At 38.6% G+C, this 6784-nt stretch overlaps 1 protein-coding gene and 1 long non-coding RNA gene across 8 annotated transcripts in view; one reads left to right on the forward strand and one right to left on the reverse strand.

Moving 5' to 3' along the window:
• Positions 1–2881: 2881 nt before the first annotated feature.
• The window catches only part of hyal4 (hyaluronidase 4), a 26871-nt gene continuing 22968 nt past the window's right edge, over positions 2882–6784 (forward strand). Inside the window, exon 1 of the mRNA XM_008402573.1 lies at positions 2882–3047. The gene's annotated coding sequence lies outside the window, so the exon portion shown is untranslated. The remainder of the gene's footprint in view (positions 3048–6784) is intronic.
• Positions 4750–6784, reverse strand: part of LOC103460419 (uncharacterized) — a 37043-nt gene continuing 35008 nt past the window's right edge. For 2 of the 7 annotated variants that reach the window (XR_532921.2, XR_532922.2), the window contains exons 2-4: positions 5417–5482; positions 5157–5290; positions 4750–4912 (exon numbers count right to left, since the gene is read on the reverse strand). This is a non-coding gene — a long non-coding RNA (uncharacterized LOC103460419). Of the gene's footprint in view, positions 4913–5156; positions 5291–5416; positions 5483–5626; positions 6266–6292; positions 6668–6784 lie in introns of those variants that run through there. The other 5 variants (XR_532924.2, XR_532920.1, XR_532923.1 and 2 more) reach the window with 5 other exon arrangements.

Below are 6784 nucleotides of genomic sequence, written 5' to 3' on the forward strand. Positions count from 1 at the left end.
GTTGTATTTCATTACCTCTCTGCTTAAACCGCGACTCCGAGCTGAAGCAGAAACGATACTTCAACGTTTTCCGTCATCTGACAAGCAGCAAGTCTACTCCACTTTATTCACCAAAACCCTTTTATAAATCACCAAAATCTGTTCTGTAATCTGGAACGTTCGCTACGTTGAGCTCCAGTTAGCCGCCTTATCTCACTGCGCGAGAGGCAACTGGGTCATGCGTCACGGGCAAAAGGTCAAAGGTAACAAGGTGACCGGAGGGCTTGTTATGTTGTTTTTCTTGAAAAAGAAAAAAGAAAAACAAACAAAAAAAACAAATAAATGTAGTACATGTTATATGTGTTCCGAAATATCTAACAATTACTTTCCAACAATTTTTTTTCCGTGTTGGGCTGTTAGTCAGCTTATGTCCGTTTTCACACACTGGCTCAAATTCTTGATCATCAATCACAACGTTCATTTCTAGTCCCCACCTTTCCTTTGTCCCAGGAGGCCTCCCTAACATACAAGACTGCAAACATTTATATAGATTTGACAGTTTTATCAGATTTTTTTCTTTAGTGACCTTTATGAAGAACATTTCTAAATCAGTAGGTAGAGATATAAGAAGAGACCATTCCGTGTGGGACATCAGGTAACTTCTCAGCTGCAAAAATCTGTAAAAATTAGATGAAGAAAACCCACACTTCTCTTGAATCTGATCCAATGATTTCAGAATCTCCCCTTCAAACAAGTCATTAATAAAAAATAAATTCTTATTTAGCCAAAAATGCCATGCACACAACAGTTGTAGTAAAGAACAAGTTTGTTTTTGATTATGTTTGACATTATTGGAAAGCTTAGACTCCACACACCAGACTCTGCCAATAACTCAAAACGCCCCGAATAGACTTGTTCATGGTTTTATGATATCCAGTCATATTTACAAAACAGCAACACCATTTTGTTTATTAAGATGAACACAGAAGACAACAATAAGTGAGTTAAAAGACTAATATTTTAGTTTGACGTTGAGTGTTTGTTAAGTGGTCCTCAGTCTGAAAACGTTTGATAAGCACTGCTATAAACCAAACAGTTAGAAATAACAGTTAAGCTGTTTTAAGTCTCAAACAATCCATTTTAGGGTCAAATTGTATTTATCAGGATTACAGCTGAGGTTTTGCCTCACCTGACCGCACATGATGTGCCTACATCACTTTGGAGGCACATCAGTGGATTGAGCTTATTTAATCCATTTATTGTGCAAGTAATTCAGATTACACTTAGGTACACTGTTAAGGAAGACCTGCTTTTATAATGCTATTTTAAAATAATGTTTGTAAATCATAAGAGGATTATTGGAGACATTTACCTTTCCGGTTTCATCTTGAGTCCAAAGCAGTAAATAAAAACATATGTTAATGTTATGATGGTAAAATGATAAACCAAGTTTTGATGAGTCAGGTTTCTTCCATGATTATCTGTTGCCCTGCACTGTAAGATGTAACCAAGTATTAGAGGAATGCAAACTAAATTGCATTTCAGTCTGCGGATGTCTGTAGTTGGAAGTTGGATGACATATTTATGCAACATGAAAAGCATTACCAGTCAAAAGAGATCAAATCCATGTGTATATTTAAGACAGGGACTTGGGTTTGTTTTGTGGTTGTAAATATGTGGTAAACCGCTGGAATCTGAGCAGGGGCAGGGTTCACATGTCCTGTCATTTAATTAGCACAGCAACAACACAGTCAAATTAAGAAATACATGCAGATGTAAAACAGCTTTTTGTTCTTAATTGTATTTGTCTTGAATTTTGTTCTTGATATGTTTTAGTTCCTCTTGGAATTTGCTTTTTTGTCTACTCTGGTTTTCTCAGGGTTTGTAAGTTGATGTGGTTAAAGATGTTTGCAACTCAAGTCATCAGCACTTTGCTGAGTCGGTAGTCTGCTGTCTTCAGATTCTGGATACTCCACCAGCCATACGTTCAGAGCTGCAGGGTACCAGGTTGTCTGAGTTTGGAGACAGACTGTCACATTAATGTGCAACATTTTAACAAAGTATTCCAAATCTAAATGGGTTTCATTAAACTGCTTAACATAGAGCCAAGTAGAACAAATATGGAGCATTTAAACAGCACAGTTCACTTATGTTTTTAGTTTAGAGCACAGAAATTCAAGACCTTGACCAGAAGGTCGACGCTACCTGGATGGAGACAAAATTTATGAAGTTAGAGCTTTTGAAAYAAGGGGAATTTATTGTTGACTTCTGAAATGTTTTCAAATTTGACTTAAATCATGTGGTGATATGGGAGTGAACAATGTGTGGRTGTGGAGTCTAGCAATGGAATCTGGGATCAGTTGTAGGTGGGAAAAAGACAATGGGCTTAAACAAAAGCGAAGAGGCTCTAATGGCTTTAGTCGGATGTACAACAGTAGAAAGAAAATTCACAGAATTTGGTGAGTGACAGTCACTGGACTGAACAGCAAACTGAACATGTTGATCACATTTAGACTGAAGGCATTGGATGACACCTATTTCTAAATCATCATCAAGATAGTTTGAGAATGGACAATGCTATCAAGAGCTTAAAGTATAGATCAAGTCAGAGTATCTGTGAATTGGTTGAAAACCTTACCAACCAGAAACAGCACATCGTTTGGGGACTTTAACCAGGCCTGCATGTGCAGAGACATTTTAGCAAATGTCTGTTTTGGAGATTGAGTGAAATGAATGAGCTGAGACTAATCTAGCAAAGGATCAGACCTCCTAAGAGCTCRGTAAGCTCAGATGGAATTAAAACCTCTCTCTCTCCCTCCTCTTTGTGACTCTGCCTCTCTTTCATTCCCTCCCTTCCTTTCTCCCTCCCTCTCTTCTCTCTTGCTGTGTTGTGGTGCTGACGCTCTCCCCTCCCTCTCTTCCCCTTCCTTGGCTGTATATAAGTGTGGATGACTGTTTGGTGTTCAAAAGTGACGGAAAGACAAGTTCAGGCCTCTTGGACGTTAGTTTCAGATGGACTGCCATGACCTCTACTGTGACCCCTAAAGATGATACTCCAGCAGGGGCAGGTGAGCTTTTAACCTTGTGATGCTACTTTTTAACCAGTAAACTACTGAAACCAGCTCTCCTATAGATCTGTTGTTTGGCACCAGGACGGGGGATGAAGTATATTTTTAAATCCTGTGTGAGGCGGCACCTCTTAGTGTTACAGCATGGTTTGAGTGTTTTGGGTGATGAAGGAAGGAGGAGGAGAAAGAGGACGCTCTGTCATGCAAAGAATGTTAGCTCACCCTGAACAGAAACCCACAGAATGGAGCAAAGTTTTGCCGTTTAGAATTCAGAAAAGCAAAACCCATTTTATCTTTCGCTTTTAGTTTTTATTCAGATGGCAAAAGCTGTAACATCTAAAGACTCACTTAGGTAGCTTTTGAGCTTTTTAACAGATGCTCTGACTCATAACCACTTACAGTAAATAGTCTTAAAATCCTGCAGCGTGGGGGGGCAATTTTTTTAGGCAGACAGATTAAAGCTAGTTACAGCGTTCTATAAAAGTTATTTTCTATTCAGGAGATGGTGTTGGTTTCCAGGCTGCTGTCAGCACACAGACACAGATTAACGTGACTCAGGTCAAAGATCAAATGCTGCAGTCAAGAGTCTTGATTAGTTTACAGGATCTGAGGCTTGTGGACTAAACTTGCTGCTAAAATGAGACGAACAGCAGGAATTCAGACGCTAATATCTACCACAAACAGTTCTCCAGTAGTCAAATGCTGTTTCCTAACAATTTATGAACAGCTTCTGTACCACATTCTTTCACTTCATTAAGGTTTGTTCATTTCTGTGTAGTCTTCCTTTTGCCACACACCATTTCAGTCAAGTTGAGGTCTGGATTTTTACTGAGCCGTTGAAACCTTGATTCTTTCATCTGTCAGTCGTTCCGTTTCAGTATTTGGGTCTGTGCCGTGTTGATGACCCAGTTGGAGTCAACCTTCAGGTTAGTGGTCTTCCACTGATGTACAGAGGAGCTCAGAGTTAAGTTAACAACAGCATAAGGTCCAACTATGAGACGCCCCATGGGCCAAAACTTACAAACTCTCTTACAGAGTTTGATTGCAACGGAAGTTAACTGAAAATGTCAGTTTCTGATTGGACCCCAGGCAGGAGTAGGCGGGTTTTCACGGACAGAAAAATAGCTGAGCAACAGTGACTCACAGAGGCAATGAATGTTTTAAATGGCATCGTTAGCGCTGCTACAGTGATGTCAGCATCATCAGAAGTGTTTAGAAGCCGACAGCCAGCATCGGGACCCATCTGTCAGTGGGATAAAACTAGCCGCCTCTTCGGAAGTGGCAGTAAAGCCAGTCTGCACTCGATGTTAATGTGCRGGACAGCACAATTTATGGCGCTCTCTTTTCAAAATAAAAGCACATCTCCGGTTTATGTTTGGTTCATGTTTCCCTTCTGCGGCTTTAAAAATGTAAAACTTTGTGTTAATTGATTTGCTAAAGGAAATCATGTATCTGAAAATAAATTAAAACATATTATGTGGGCAAAAAAAAGCTCCCCATGTTCCGGCGCCTATGCATTACATTGTATACAATGAATTAAATCATCTTTACTAAAACAAAAGTACCCAAACATCAAAGTTTCCAAGCAAACTGCACTTCAAAGTCATTAATTTTTTTTAACAGCGTTTCATGTAAAACTTGCAGCAAAATTCTAAATGTCTGTCGTTTTCTTCCTTTGAAGGAAGGAAGGGATCCAGCAGTGTCAAATTTGGAAGTTACATATTTTTCAAAACTTTATTGGAACCCCAACAGTACATCTTAAACATTTGGACAAGTTTAAGACTTAGTGAACAGCCAAACAAAACCAACATGGATGAGTTCTGAGTTGGTCTCAGTCCTGAACGTCTCCAGAAATCATCTGGTTGCTAGAAGATAAAGAAAGAAAAACATGTTTTAATTCATGAGATAAACAGACCATTAAACTGCATTTATGTCAGTTAAAGACAGACAAGATGAAAAGGACAGATTTAGTGGACAGACACTCTGACCTTCCTTCATCATGTCTGTCTATTAGAAGTGGACAGGACAGACACAGAGAGACAGACAGAAAAGGACAGACAGGAAGAGAGATGGAGTAAGAGAACTGATTGTGTGTAAATGTTATTTTACCATTTCAAAAGTTCCACTGGTAGTCCATGAAGGAGGAGAATGGAGACACATGTTCACTGCATGTTCCTGTTGGTTTTCATGTCTCTTTTCTGTTTGTAGCTTTTGTCCTTTCTGGGTTCAGGCCTATGAATCACCTAGAAACAGGTGGGAGACTGTTTAAAATGACCCTTTTTTTAAGTACATATTACATTTTTAGATTATATCCTTGTGAGCTACCAAATATGTTTTGTAAAGGCATTACTGACATAGTTCTCATTCACCTATGAAAAAATACTCTAGGTGGCAAAAGGTGCTGCTGGACCCGCTTGTGCCCTTGATGCTGTTTCCTGAAAAATAACAATGTTCAGTGATATTAGGTTTAATTTTAACTTTAATACTCAGGTACAGACAGACATTTCCATAGAGATACATTCCTCTGTCTCTATCCATATACTATGTTTGCAGACAGAGACCTTCTGTACCTTCTGTACCTCTATCTGTAGACCTAAGGTTGGCAGACAGTTAGATGGTAATATCTCACTATGTTTTTCATCCATTAGTCTATATGTTACACGCACCAGGGCTGGTGTTGGTGTAACAGATGTTGAATTTTCCTGTTAACAGGATAGAACAGGTTAAAGTAACGAGGCAGACACAACTCCGAACTTCTCAAATCCTCCTGGAATCTGTTCTTTATTAGACATTGGGTCAATGTTATTTTTTTGGCATTCATTTGTCAACATGCTTATTTCTGTAATGAACAGTTTCTTTTATCCTTCCATATAAAGACACAACTTGTTTTTTTACCCTTCTACACACTTCATTGCTATCCAGTATTTTACTGTACAATATACAATGGATTTGTATTTCTTTTTTTTCTTCTGTACATAAACATTCTCACAGAAATACCTATGGCTAAACAGATCACAGGTAACATATTCATAACTGATAACTAATGTAAATTAAACAATATGTACATAAAACCTCAGCTAACTAGGACTGCAGTCGCTCTTGTTCCTCCCGGCGCCTGTTAGTTCTGTTGCTATGACAGCTGTAAACAAAACACTAAAAACACTCTAAAAACTACGTTAATAATACTAAATAAATTCTTCAAAAGGTTATGTTGTGAAAGTAAAACAATTACAGACCCTACTAACCTATGAACAGGATAGAACAGGTTGAGGTAACCAGTTAACATATGTCAGTTATACAGACTCTGGAGCGATTAGGAGAGCACACTGCCTCCTACTGGTAGCTTTCTGCTACTGCAATAAAGTTAATTACAATAGATACCAAATCTCGAAATTGGAAATACACATAAAAAACCTATCAATTAATTAAATATCAAAATAGAAAAAGAAAATATGATCATAATAATAATAATGCCACATATAGACAGAAGGATGGAAGTTACAGTGAGACACAGACAATTGGAGTATCTGGGGTGGTCAGAGGGGTCGGTCAACAGGATCCCGCCCTGGGCGGTCGATGTTAAGGAAGAATTTTTTATACAATTAAATTTAGCAAATCTCTGGCTCTGATTCTTCCTGTTGATCCCGGGTTTTCTCGCGTGGCCACGTGTGGGGACAGAAACACAACAATGCGTGTTGACGTCACAGAATTACAGAATTTAATCCAATCAGAAGAAA

The sequence above is a fragment of the Poecilia reticulata genome, unplaced genomic scaffold (genome assembly GCF_000633615.1).
Source record: "Poecilia reticulata strain Guanapo unplaced genomic scaffold, Guppy_female_1.0+MT scaffold_240, whole genome shotgun sequence".
Classification (NCBI taxonomy): Eukaryota; Metazoa; Chordata; class Actinopteri; order Cyprinodontiformes; family Poeciliidae; genus Poecilia; species Poecilia reticulata.